General features: G+C 44.5%; 1 long non-coding RNA gene across 1 annotated transcript; it reads left to right on the top strand.

The window, feature by feature from the left end:
* Window positions 1-482: 482 nt before the first annotated feature.
* Window positions 483-14,222, top strand: LOC148052078 (uncharacterized). The gene is made up of 5 exons (XR_015699083.1): window positions 483-652; window positions 4,693-4,789; window positions 10,748-11,019; window positions 11,484-11,659; window positions 13,074-14,222. It is a non-coding gene; the product is annotated as an uncharacterized LOC148052078 (long non-coding RNA).
* Window positions 14,223-14,530: the final 308 nt, after the last annotated feature.

Here is a 14,530-nt window from a genome sequence, read left to right as displayed (position 1 = left end):
TAAGATTATGGTCTGGCCAGAGAACTTGGATGAGCATGGTGAGGGGAAAATAACTCCTCAGACAATGTGGCCACACTTCTAATCTCTTGGCCAAGGTCTCCAATTTTCTTTAAAGTCTGGTGGAAATAAGCACGAGATACAATGTAATTCTGCTAGTGTAAATACATCTGTCATATCGTGTTAAGTAGCATCTTCCTTTTCAAACTTAGTTTATATTTCTTTGAAAATCCCCAAAAAGTGAGATTCCTGGCAGCTATTGTCACTTTGTTGTAGCACAGAGAACTCCCCCCCAGCCCGTGCCCGGCTGAGCACTCGTTAATAAGACTTTGATGAGTGAAAGTCAGCAACATCTGTGCTGTGCCCGCCCTCGGCGCTGAGCTGCTGCGCCAGCTCCAGCGGGTCCTGCTGGCCAGGGCTCTGCAGCCGCCGCCAAACCACACTCAGAACGGCACGTGGCTGCGGCGGAGGAAGAGGTGGCCAAGCGCTGGAGCTGCCCAGCACGTTTCTAATTACACAGTGAGCTTACATTTGGGTCAAATAGGCTGACATATGAAAACTGAAGTTTTTCACAAGAATGACTGCTCAGAGACAGAAAGTGAGAGAGAACTGCTGCTTTGCTGCCTGCCAAAGAGGAGGGAGCCCGATGGCACAGGTATCGCCTGGGACAGGGGGGAGGCGGCCAAGGGCCCTGCACTGTCTGGTTCAAGGTGGATCTCTGCAGCCGGGGCGAGTCATTGAGAGAGAAGGCTACAGAGTCAGTGTCCCAGTTAATAATTCATTTTTTATAGACAATGGGAGCTGTGTAACTCTGTGAACATGTGATTCGAGTCTTGGTCTGGAATAAGTTCAGAATCGGGATATAAAATTGTATCAAAATAAAGAACTGGGCCTAGGTTTTCTTCATCTGCAAAGCCACTCTAGCAGAAAGCCTGCTCCAGTTTTCTTCCCTCCTCATTCACCTTTGCAAGGTGCCCAAGGTCTCACTACTCCAGGGCTGAACAGATGCAAATCTCACAGTCCCAAGCAACATGAAAGTTCTGGCTCTATTCTCAATTTTTCCATTTAAGCCCTGGCTTTAATTTGCCAGTCTGGTATTTCACAGGTGATGGAGTGGATTGCTGTGTTCAAGCCTGCAGGCACCGGGTTCACATTGCTTGTGTCCCCAGGACAGCGGGAGCAGGGTGACTGTTCCAAAACCCACGCTGAAGATCCAGGGGCAAAGCTGTGACTAAAGACTACAGGCATAAGCAAGGACAACATGAGCTCTTGCATCTGATTAAATCAAAATCCTTCCCCAGCAGCTTGTCACCTAGGCAAAACAAGGCACTGACCCAGTGTTTGACCTTACTCCTTTTTAAGCACCAGAGTAGTTATATTAAGTGTGCACTTAAGTATTTTGGTGGACCAGCCCTTCCCAGCCTGATCTCTCTGTGGCTCCAGGCACGTGGTCAGGTAATATGCAGGTAAAACAGCTTCCTCAGTTAGGGCTCAGGAATGGCGACAGAAAATAGCATTCAGCTTGCGTGCAGCGCAGGGGAAGCTAGATGGCATAAAGTGAAAAGTTAATCAATTGTGCTAGATAAGATGACAGGAAAAAGTTCATCCTGGCACATGTGCTGGACTTGCAGTGAAGCAGGGAACACTTGCAGGAGGGCTGGAATATGCATCTTTGAGATGACAAGCCTGTCACTCCTTCCAGCCTTAGAGATGTATCTGCTGGGAATACAGCCAGGGATGCCATTAATGGATTACAGTTAAACATGTTAATAATGGACACCCTAGGGAACCACCCCCTACCAAAAAAAGAAAGAAAAAAATAAAATAAACCTCTGTAACCACTGTAATGGGCCAAAGTACACCAAAAATCAGCACAAAAGCGATTTCCCCATACATGCTGTCACTGCACTTCCTGTGCGTTTTGCAACAGAGCATTTAAAAGGTCAAATAAAAAGACTTTGTTTGCAATGTAAAAGTCAATGGCTTGAAAACATGTTACACAGTAATCTGCTGGCGCCGAGTGGTGCCTCTTTCGAGCTGCCTTGCCACACTGATTGCAATGCAATTTACACAGCTGGGCAGGCCCACAGGTGGCCAAAGCATGGCAGGCAGGTGGCCGCCTGTTAGAGAGTGAAGGATTATGCAAAAGAGAGGACATTTCCCAGGGAATGAGATTTCATCGGCTATTAACACCAGCGACCACCTAAAGCAGGTGGCCCTAAGTACAGGAGGGGCATAAATACAGGTTTCACTGTAATGTAGGACACTCACGGTAACCATCTTATCACGGCAAACAATGACTTGACAACTGCCTTCTGCATAAAGAGAGCCAGAAGCCCCCCTTTCATCCTATAACTTAAAAAATCCCTCCAGCTGGTGAAAGTGGAGCATCTTTAAAAAGGTCTTTGCTGGCACATGCTGAATACAACCTGCAGAGAGAGAAGTGCACAGTCAGGTTTTACTGCTGCTAAACCAGCACCCCAGCAGTATCGTGGGGGAACATCTGGATTAGAAGGCAATCCAGAGTCCTGACTGTTCGGGTCATTTGAATTTCTCTTCCTTATTTCTCCGTGTGCCTACCAAGATAGCTGTTCGGCTAGCTACCACAGCATTTTACGCATATCAAGAAAATACTATCCCCGCTTCGTTCAGGCTTGCAGCATGCCTATAATTAGGTAGAACAATAACAGATTGAAGGGAGAAGCTAAGCTAGCTGGCTAAGTTTACATGCAAGCCATCAGTGGCAGATTGCCACTCTTCGGCCTTACGGTTGCTCTTTTTATGTCCTATCACTCCTATCTGATCTGGAGCATTTAAACACTACACCAAAATCTAGACCAGATAAATATACCTGTTTGCTTAGTCACCATCATCAAAGATTCCTCAGGTTCCTCAGATAGCAATATCAGACAATATCTTAGCATAATTCACAAACTTATGACAAAGATTTAATATTATATGTGTACAAATGGGTCTAGTAAAATAAAATAAAGGCTAACAAGCCACCTGCTTCATGACACAAACTTCCATAAATGTCATGAAATTTTATGCTCTCATAAAATAGTGCAATGGAAAAAAAATTCCATTATTTCACTGCAAGGGGCAAAAGCTTTCATGGTACTTGCCAGGACTTGTTCAGAGAAACACAAAAATAAGCACACAAAAACATATTGAGAAGAAGGACAAGGCAGTAAAATTCCCCAGAAAGCAGGCTGATAATTGAGGCTTACCAGCATGTCTTTGCATGATGGTGCTCTCACATCAGTCTTTGATTGCAAGATTGCTGGGACACAGACTGTGTCATCCTCCCTCCTAATAACGATTTGCAGTTTTTACCACCAAATTTATCCTAACCTGAGCAAGAGTCATGAATCACACCTGTGAGGAGGAAGAAAACAACAGCAATGCAGCAGATGATAGATAGAGAAACTGAAGCCAAGCTGGGGCACAGTGAGGAGGGAAATCCAGTCAATGGTGCACTTCATCCCAGTAATAATTTTGACACAAATATCGACACAACCACAGTCCAGATTACTTGCCTTCTTTTCTGTCCACTAGTCTGCATATTGCTGTGCACATGGTCAGTTCCTGAAAAAAAACAAGAGAATAACACTGCAAGATACCAAAATATTAGTGCTTTATCCCCATGTTCTGCATTGTTGGGAAATTTTCTGTTGAAACTTTTCTGCTCACAACGTCATTTATATGAACAATGGAAAATATGCAAATTTTGAAAGAATTAGGCTGGAGAAAAATAAAAATTAAAGAAAACAATTCAGTAATGTCAAAGTACCCTGTTTTGAATATATACATTCAAGAGAGTACATTAGTCTTTCATTTCAACATTATTTTTTAACTTTATTTCACATCATCTAAACTACTTCATTCTCATTCTTTGAGAGAAAAAAAAAAAAAGAAAAAAAAGGTTTGCATCTTAGAATTCCTTGCAGAGCATAAAATAGGGATGAAAATGTTTTTTTTCCTGAAGGAGTGCTAGTCCCATTGCTGCACTCCAGCAGTGCCGGCTGCCCTGGCATCTTTGCTGGTCCCCAGCCAGCACAGCTGCACCAGCACACGTGGCTGCTGGCACCACAAAGCTCTCTTTGGCTTGTCTGCGGTCTGCCGAACCCGAGACACATCAGACAAATATTTCCAGTAACATTCTTCAACGAACTTCCCTTTATCAACACCACAAAACCAAAAATGAGACCCGCTCTCTGTTAGGACTGGCTCCATTTTATAAACCTCTCTGCGTGGCGGAAGAAGAAAAGCCATCCTGCGGGCTGGTCACTTGGGTGTCTGCGACGGGTAATTGCTGCCCAGCAATCACGGAAGCTCGTAAGTTGTCTGCAAACATTAAGGACCGTCCCAGACATGACAGATTAATAGGGGTGATGCAGGCAAAAATGTTAGGGGATGCAGAATAAATGCAACAGCCACGGTGTTTTGCCGTTTACCCTGTTAATGTAAGTAGTATGTATTGTATGCATAAGTCATTGGTATTCAAAAAAGAGCGTATACATACCAGATATCTGAAAGGCTGTGTGTAGTATATTCTTTGAAGCACACTTGCTAACATGAGGTTTTACTGCATTCTGTTTGCTATTGTAAACTTCTTGACTAGAGGTGCTTCAAGAAACAAAGAGAAAAACCCCAGCTTGTTAGTCTTAACATTTTGCTTAAATTTCTGTTCAGGGATCCGCTGCCATTGATTCCCTGAGGTTCATGAAAAGTACATCCCCAAGTGAATTACTGAAGGAGAGCCAAGGGAACATTCTGCCCTACCTGGCAGGTAAGTGGGTGGCATCACAGGTTTCAAAATTGTTTTGTGTACTTCAGAATTTAAGATCATGTGCAGCAAATATCTGGCAACTTTCCACACAGCCAAGAAGGGAAACAGACGTGTAGCAAATTCACTGTATACAAATAACTGTGATGTGGTTTGGATTTTACGTAATATTCCAATCCCGGCTCCCAGGATTCAGTGTCCTGATCAGCAATAATAGCTAAAACTATTGAAAGTCATTAAAGAACTTACTCATCAGTCTTTTAATTGAGCCTATCTGCTTCCCATTACACAGAGACAAATTAAGCAGGTTAAAACAGTTCCCAGCAAACATCTGCTGAAGCAAGTCAAAATTAATGATAAATAAAATTGAGTTCCCTTTGTGGTTGATTTTTCTCCCATCTGTACCTATAAACATGCTATCATTACTTGTCAATCCAAAACAACTTTGAAGTACATTCCCACCCTCTCACAACATCTTCCCAACAGCCTTTTAATCAAAGGTGAACATAAACTGAAACACTCTTTTCCCCACTTGAACATTTTCACTTGTCCACTTGCAGACAGCAAAATACCTCCTACGCCTGGCAGCGCAGCATGCCGAGCTGTGCCGGCACTGGCCGTCAGCCTGGTCCTGCCTGGGTACAGTCTGCAGGGCAGCATACCGTTGTCCATCCTCCTGGGTCAGAGCCGAAGAGAGACATCAGCGTGTGGAGCCTTAAAAACGCAGTGGGTAGGGAATTGCATTTAAGTGTCACCGTTGCTACGCTCCTTGTCTCCAGGTGATCCTTCCCTCTCCACCCCAGTGGTGCAAATGACATGTGACACACTGCAGACGGCCCAGCAGTCACCTGTGCTGCTCGCTGCTCAGGAGGTATCTAGCAACACAGGTGCTGGATTTTGCACTTGCCAGCTAGCTAGTAGCAGCCAATAAATTTTTTTAAAGGAAATTAGTAAAATCCCAATACAAGACCCACTGAGAAAGCGCTAGGAACTATCCACATTGCCTTCTCAAATGCTAATTGGTACATTGGAGAAATAGATGTAGTACACCATCTGGGCAGATCTCCAGAGTCATTTTTGAGAAAGGTATGTTCAGCACCACATGTACCGGGCAAGGCTCTTCCTCCGTCTCAGCGCAACCAGCACCGTTCAATATAGCACACAGCATGGTCTGCTTATTGGCTGGTGCCCGAGTAGATAACCATGATCTTCCTTCCCCCAGAGGCAGCTATCTCCAGACGTCAGTAAATTAGAAAGTCTCCTTGACACTGATAGACACGTTGTCATGGAGCTATTTTTCTCTTTAACAGAGCTGCAAAGAGCTCTGCCTGCATATCTGGCTCATAATAAATGGCCTGAGGTATTCATTTGCTCGCTCACTTATTACATTGTCCACTAATATCTCTGCTCCAAGTACTCGCCTTGCTATTGCTGTATGGTGCCTGGTTCCCACACTCCCCAAGGGCAGCAGCTATTTTGACAGTAAGAAATTTAAAAGGGTGCCAAGATCAAAGACCTTCTACAACAGCTTCTCAGTCTAGCAGATAGCGACACAAATGACATTCCCCAGCCCAGGAGGAAGTTCTCCAGACCTCACCGAGCATCAGGCATCCAACAGCTCTCATTCCCCTGCTGCTGCAGCGCTGCCCTGTTTCTCAGCTCTGAACGCGGTGTGCAGAGCTGGCCCGGGCAGCCGGCTGAGGCTGAGCAACCACTAGGAGATAGAAGTCCACTCGGGAACCTACCGCTGTCATCCATCATGGCAATATTTAAAGGCCTGACTTCTGAGGGGTTTGGGGTATAAACACATGCTCATAACCACTCAGACAGACTTTCAAATTACCAAGATGCCCAGCTTAAATTGAAGTTGATGAAAATACTGATATTAATAAGAATTAAGCATATTTCCAGGAAAAATAAGCTTTGAGAAAATCCTAGCGGGCACCTAGCTGCATCTTTAGGAGCCTATCATCTTTTAAATAATGTCTCTCAGTGACAAGAAATGTCTGCCTTTGTTTAACACACCCATACAAAAGCTCAGATAAAATTCCACAGAAGATGGCCAGGGAAAAGCTGCATTCAAAATTGAGTTGCTTTAGTGAATACAAGCAAATTAACTTGGAAGGTCACTGACATCTCTTGGCTGCCAGCCCGCAGTCTGGTTTTGGAGCATTGTATGCAAGTAGCCCAGACACTGTGCACAGGGTGGCCCACAAATGTCGGCCAGAGCTCCCCTCTGCCGAATGAGATGTATTTATTGTACACATAGACCGATAAACTGGGAATCTTACGGTTGGTTATTGCTGAAACAGGGTCATTTGAATCTCCCATCTATTACAGAATTTTGGCATTTACATTTTAATAACAGTTTTCACCTCTCTTTCATGTTTTACATGTGCAGATGGATTTGACACATGCTACCAAATGCTTTTTTGTGAATGTAGGGTTTTGGGTTTTTTTTTCTTTTCAAACAAGAAAGCTGTTCTACAAAATCTAATGCATGAGTTGTCTGTCCTCCAACTTCAGCAGTGCCAAGTTTCCAAGCAAGAGCCATCAGGAAGCTTTCAACCATATACATTCAAGACAGAGCTTTTACATATGAAATGAAACAAAAATCCCACCGATGCCCCAGAACCGGCAGGGAGAGGTGAATTTGCAGGCACGGCTGACAGCACTGGCATCAGCAGTACCTTGCTGATTAGCACAGATGCGAGAAAGAGCAGGAGCCTGAAGTCCGAACTGCAGCTGTGCAGCAGGACCAAGGCGACGCGGGGGAGAGCAGTCCTGGTAAGAGCACTCAGAGCTTCCTTTAACTCTATATCCTTGAGTAACTCAGCAACAGAGATGCCAGTTATACTGGCTAGGCACAGACCCATCCCAGTGGTCCTTCTCAAACAATGGATTTCACATCAGAGACCTCCCAACGAAAGGAACCTGCTTCTAGCACCTTGGCATCTGAACGCAGAAGTTACAGTTTTCAATTATTGTCTTACCTCAACAAATATAGCAATTCACAGAGGACGAGAGGATTTGCAAAACCAGCCTCAGCTCTTACAAACTGAACTCAGCAGACCACATTAGAAAAATCCTCGGCAACATTGCATAAACACGCCTTGGGGCTGGCACTCAAATTGCACTGAGCTGAGCTCATACTTTTTGATCCTGGGAGAACAGAGAGGAAAGTGCATGGCAAAGATGGGGTTTTTTACAGCTATATCACTGCTCTGGAGAGCTTACTCAGAATCCATTATTAATGTTCAGATGATGGTTTGGACAGCTAACAGCATTGAGCCAAGGATGCAGACACGCAGCTTTCTGCAGAGAAAAGTAGACCAAACCCTGGAGGTCTGCTGCAGAAGTGCTCTGAGCACTCAAAGTCTCAGACTGAAAATATGTAAGGAATGGTGTTTTAGAGGCATTGCAAGACCCCACTTCACAAACAGGAGTCAAGAAAATAAAGAGGGAAATACATTTTTATTTTGTTTTGATCTACTGCTAGCAGACTATTAGACTGAATTAATGCTGCTGGTTGTATCATATCCTCTTTCTCCTCTTCCTACACCCTTCATGTGCAAGCAGGCGTATTAGCTCACCTCAAACATATCTCAGAGACATCCCAGCTTTTTCTGCACAGCTGAGACACAAAATTTCCTAAAGTAAGAAGCTACTAAGGCAGATAAAACAGGTCAAAATAGTAAGACAAAAATACTTACGTGGCAGAAATTCCCTAGTTAGAGATGCTGCTGGGTCTTATTATAGCCTCCATGTCTTGAGAGTTTTGTATTATCACATTTTATAGAATATTGGATGAAAGGTGTCATCAGGAGAAACAGTGAGGAAAATGAGAACAACATCAGAAAAAAAGAAAAGCAGATAAGTTATCAGAAAACCTAGCATGTTACAGACTTAAAACATAAGTTTGGTTTAATTTCTGCTGTTCTCCAGACTCACAGGTCCCAAACAGAGTCCCTGGTGATCAGTCAGTGAATGTACGTCTTTGGAGAGCTGTGCAGAGCTGGCAATTCTCATAATAGTGCACTTCTAAACAAATATTTTAAAAGCTTTCTACTCTTAATTGTCCATATCACCACCTGCTATAACAGGGGCACTATGCAAATGTTTTTCAGAAGGAAGCTGCTTCACAGACCTCTGGCTAGAAACGGTCTATACTAAACACTGACATCTTTAGATGTGATAAACACTCCTGTGCTAGCAAGGCCGATGCAAAAAACTTAATCTTTCTTCTGATTCTGCTCCATCTTGCACCACATGCGGCTACGAGCACTTGAGTAGACCAAGTATCTGACACAAGCTCACAAAGAGCAGGAAAAGATTTGCACAAATATTTGATTGTTAGGTTTTCCAGAAAAAGATGAAAAAATGTTTGAAAAAACTTAGCTCCAAATTTATCCAAGACACATTTTTTCAGCCTTCACAGTGAAAATGCATGAGAGGGAAATAGTCTGATTCAGCTCCAGCACAACACAGAAGTCATCCTGCCTACCACAGAATGGTAAAAGGGTTTTTTGACTCCTTGCAGCCATCCCATTGGAATGAAATGGGCAGCCATGATGTATCTGTATCCACTACTTTTGATGGTTAAAAAAAGTTAATTAGAACTTCTGAAACAATGAGACATCCAATTTTTCAAATATGATTCATCCTGTGTCTGAACTAGTCTCCCGAGGGTCATTTTCATAGTAAATTAATCTTTCTAATGTCAGACTTAAATTATCAGCAGTGACACCGTGACCACAGTGTCAGCAGCAGCAATGGCCTTGCTGCAGATAGGCGTGGTAGTGACACTGATGATATTGAGTCTGACAATATAAAAAATTAGCTTAAAATTAAAATAACTCCAATGGCATCAAATGCAACAGAGGCTCATTCAGACCCTCACCATGTCTGCCTCCAGCTGCAAGCTCTGTTGCTTCATTTTTCCCCTCTGGAAATGACGGCACTAACACCACTAGCCTTCTCTGTACAATGCTCAAGAGGCACTGTTGAAAAGTGCTAGACACCTAGACAAAAGCCACCTATTCCTGCTGCTCCTAGCCAGTGGAGAGACAACAGTTGCAATGACTATTACTAGGACCTTTTAGGGAGGGAGGAGATATATGGGTAACCAACTAGTTGATACATCCCTGTTGGACATGCATTGATCACGTTGCCTTCTAGTCACTCAGCCATGGAGGAGATGGGCCTTAACACTGCTATAATTAAACAAGATTTTCTTTTAGCTTGACTTTAAGCACTGAGTATTACAGCAGAAGCTCCTGAGCTATGTTCAGCTGTGAAGTTCTAAGAGGTCACAAAGTGCACAGGGAGTTAGCTAAATAAAATATAGCAAGTAACTGTTCTAACTATTCAATGGCCTTTGCCTCAGAGACTGCAGCTTTCTTTTATGGAGTTTTAAGCCATTCACTGAATACATCCTGGAAGCGGTTTTGTCTGCTGCCTGTTTGCAAGCAAGTCAGATAATATTTCATATTTTTCTTGGCAAGATGAACTTTGGAATTGGGTTCTAGTAAATATACCATGGGACCTAAACCCTCATTTTATATGCCATCAAAATTCTACAACATTTGACCAAAATTTTCTTTTTTGGCAATCACTCTTGCCAGGAAATTCATTAGCCAGGATTTGCAAAAAGTGAAGGAAAAAAATCAATATTAGTGCAAGCAGAGCAAATTCATTTGCTGATTAATGCAGGTATTTCTTGTATTGTCTTTTACAGTCTCAGATATCATTGACAATATACAGGATGTGGCAACTATTTAACCACATAACCTTTAGCGTCACTTACAAACCAGGCTTAAATCACGGCCAGGCTGCAAATTTCATTAAGCCTGGAGAGGCATTTTGCTGAAGAATCCAATAGTAACACTCATTAAAAAAATATGACAGTTAAAAATAAGACACGTGACTTTTTTCCTTGTGCATTTCCCATTTGACTGGCAGGCTGGATTTCCCCTTCTGCCCCAGGACCCATCACTCCCCTCGGGCGCCAACACAGGCTCCCTTCGGCTCTCATGTGATGTGCCTTGGCCAAAGAGGTGGGACCTCCCCAGTGCAGCTCAGCGTGCCCCTGAGCTTCCGTTTCACGTGCTCGGAGTCACCCGTCCTCCCACCGTGGGCACGGAGTCTTCAGCCCCTGCTTTCAGCACCATGTCCCGGGGAGGGGCGATACTTTTCTCACTTTGTAAGCACGGCGTTATGAATCCAGCAATTCGGTGAGTAGATGAGGGTTTTGGGGGGTTGGAGGCCACAAGGTCCAACCAGTTCCCCTGTGCAGGGCATTTGTTTAACAGGCACCTGCTGGTGAGGTCAGCAATACCACGTTGGAGATGGCCCCCTCCAGCAGCTGCCTGGTCTGAAAAGGCAATGCCATGAAGAGAGGGGAACTTGAGCACCACAATCACACATGCAGAAATATTTCTGCGAGCCATGTTAAGCAGTGGAAAATTCTTCCTGGCAGCAAATGCCCTGCGGACAAAACAAAAGCAAACTCAACACCTCCCTGCACCAATGTGCTCATCCTCAAGAAGGTGCTCAGCAAAAGCTAATTTAAATTAACAAGAGTTGTGAATCTAGAGCAGATGACTTAAACCTCATTGTATCTTTGTGTGGACACTTATTCAGAAGTAAAATTCCCCTCATTGTCTTAAACTTAATTCTCTTACAAATTATATTACAGTAAACTGGCAGCTTTCAGCCTTCTTTGGACTTGCAGGCACCCAGAACTGTCGGAGGGAGATGCTGCAGACCACCACAGAGCAGTGTACTGCTGTGGGCAACAGGCTTCTCTTGGATTTGGTTTTCAAGCAAACCCCACGGCTCCCTGAAGCAGAGACTGAAAAACGGCTGACTAAGGTAAAGAAAAGCCACATTAGTTCTGCCTAGGAAAGTTTATGCATTAAATAATCTATGTTAACTGTTAATTTGGACATTTTCCCTCAGTACCCCACCCAGACAGATGATTAGTACCACAAGGTTGGCTGGCTTTTAGTAGGAAACTGATAGAGCTTTAGATAAGTATTTTGTAAACTTCAGAAAAGCTTGGCAATTTACATTTTGTTATTTTAAAAAACCTCCCAGACGTGCAATTTAACACTGCATTCATAAATCTTACACACAATTAAGAGGCATGCTTAAATCCTGTAGATTAAAAGTCAGCGCACAAAGTATAGCACTGATAAGTCATGCTGCCTCAGTAGCACTGAGCGCCATTTTGGTAGGAAGAAACATACACCATCTACGCTGCTATAATTGTCCCCATTGTACTAACAATTTAAAAAACATTGTAAATCCTTGAAGCTAAGTGAGTCACACCCACAATGGGTGATCGCACAGAGGCCAGAGGCCATCTCTGCCCCAGAGGGCTGGCGCTGGTGAGGCACTGGCCCCAGGAGCTGATGAAAGCACAGTGTCATGCAGAGCGCGAGAAAGAAATGTGAACCATCTGCCATGAAGGTGCGGTTGTTACAGCAAAGCTGTAACTAACTTCGGTAGGCAGCAACTGGAGCTGTGCCGTGTGCCCTGTGGCACACCCAGAGGCACTACCGGTGCAGCCTTCTCCTTGCCCTCGGCCGCCCCAGCTGCCCAGAGGGCGCTTGGCTGCAGTGCTGCCGCAGGCTGATGGACCAGCCAAGGGCACCAGGCAGGGCCCTGCCAGGTCCCAGGCCACTCCATGCCACCCAGGGGAGGGATGGAGGGAGGGCGCTGGTTTCTCCACAGCCCCAAGGTGTTGCTGGAGCACTGGGCCAGGGGCAGACATCGCCACTGGAGGCCTGCAGGTGCAGGGGCCAGGCCCCCGGAGCCACTGGAGCTGCCCAGCCCTGCGGAGCCGCCGCTCCTGCCAGAGCCACCCGGGGCCCGCGGGACTTTCAGTAGCAGCTTCATAATCGAGAGGTGATTCACCCAAAGCAACACAAAACAAAACAGCACAGCCAGCCCTCTTTCCAACTGGAGGCATCCAAACGGCTTTGCCGGCCTTCCTCCATGGGTGACTGAACACCCAATGTCACATCGGAAGTATTCAGTGCTCCCGAGACAGACACACACCCAACGGAGCCCAAGAGCCAGCCCTGCCATTCAGCAACCACCATCATTCGATAATTACAAAACAACTATGCAACAAAATAAATGAGGTTGGTAATTTGTTATCGTTTTACTGCTTCGTTAAGTGTGCTGAAGATTGTAAATTGGGTGCTGTATTAAAAATGACAGAAACACATTGGATCCTGCACTAAGAGAGTGATTTTACTAAGTTGTTTGTGCATTTCAGCATCTGCAGACAGTAATGGGGAGGATGGAAATGGCAACGCAGAGATGCTGAGAGGTAGTTGCACTGCTAGATAATGCATAGAAACATAAATCAGATGAGGAAATGATTACGCAGTCACAGTGCATTTTGGAGCAGAGTCCTGACAGCAGAAGGATGAAGCAGGACGGTGCCGGGTCCCTGGGCAGCAAGTAGCCGGCAGTGGACAGCCTGCGGACGCCGCATCCCAGTGGGGATCCACCCTGCGCTCCACTGCTGCTCCTCGAAATGACGAGTCACCTCTCTGAATGCACTGTGGTACCCTGGACCGAGGGGCACAAAGAGCACATCAATGGGCCAACGTAGTTAGAGAGCCATCATCTGCAAGGGCTCCCTGCGGCCAGGGAGCAGATCACCCAACGCCTGCAAAGTGGCAGCAGGAGCACAGCGAAAGTGCATGTAGGAACAAAAACTTGGCACTCTGGGAGAATGCTGGGCCTGAAGAGAGCGATGCAAGCCGTAACGATCAAACAAGTCTGGAAAGTAATAACGGAGAAGCTGTCGGTCTGAAACAAAAAGATCAGTGGCTCCAGACACTTTTTGTTTATTAAGGTTTGTTCTTCCCAAAGGGCTTTACTTCGGGGTGATCTTGCATTATAAGGCAGGATTACCCTCACTTCCTCAATTCTGCCAAGTACAAAGCACTGTTTATGAATTATTGAACTCTTCATTTGCTGTGCGCACTCTGGGTAATGGCAAGCCTGTGTGTTAAGAGGACATCCTGCCGATTATTCAATTTCCATGTGCTTTATTAACATGGCACATCAAGTATACACACATCAACAACACACTGAAAAAAAACTGTTTGCTTTAGACTCAAGCATTATGCAAAGCAAAGAAATTATTACAAAAAGGGCTTCCCCCCCATTTGTTAGCAGGTTCAATTATTGTGCCACTTAAACTGACTATTTTAATGTTCTTCTCCTTCTTACTCCACATGAAAGCTTTATTACCAGCACTATAATCATTTAAAAATAAGCTAAAGCCTTAGACTACTGAAGAGTTTTGGTTTTAGAGCTTAAGTAGAGGTGCATAGCAAGAATTACTGAATCGGAAAAAAGTTGGCATGTACTGTGCCTCCTGTTGGATACATCTCCAACACCATTGCAGGGAACAAATTAAACAACTCCCAGTTTTAATTAAAGGTAAAATTATGGATATGGCTCTTCTGATGCCAGCATGAAACAGAGAAGCTCAGCGGTTACCTGTATCCCTTAGCACTGGGCAGACAACTTGATAAGATGTTATATTTTTTTTGTTTGTATTTGCCTCTATCAATCATGCACATCTCAATGGGTAGCAGAAAATATGGCCAAAACTAATTTCTTTACAGATATCAAACAGAAATTTTCAAGCACTCTTTGCACTATTTCCTCAGCAAGAAGCTAGTCTGCATTGAAGGCAACTACTGCAACTACACT

The sequence above is a fragment of the Nipponia nippon genome, unplaced genomic scaffold (assembly GCF_047370975.1).
Source record: "Nipponia nippon isolate SJK-2023a ecotype South Korea unplaced genomic scaffold, ASM4737097v1 scaffold_5, whole genome shotgun sequence".
Taxonomy (NCBI): Eukaryota; Metazoa; Chordata; class Aves; order Pelecaniformes; family Threskiornithidae; genus Nipponia; species Nipponia nippon.
This window is presented reverse-complemented; position numbering and strand designations above follow the sequence as displayed.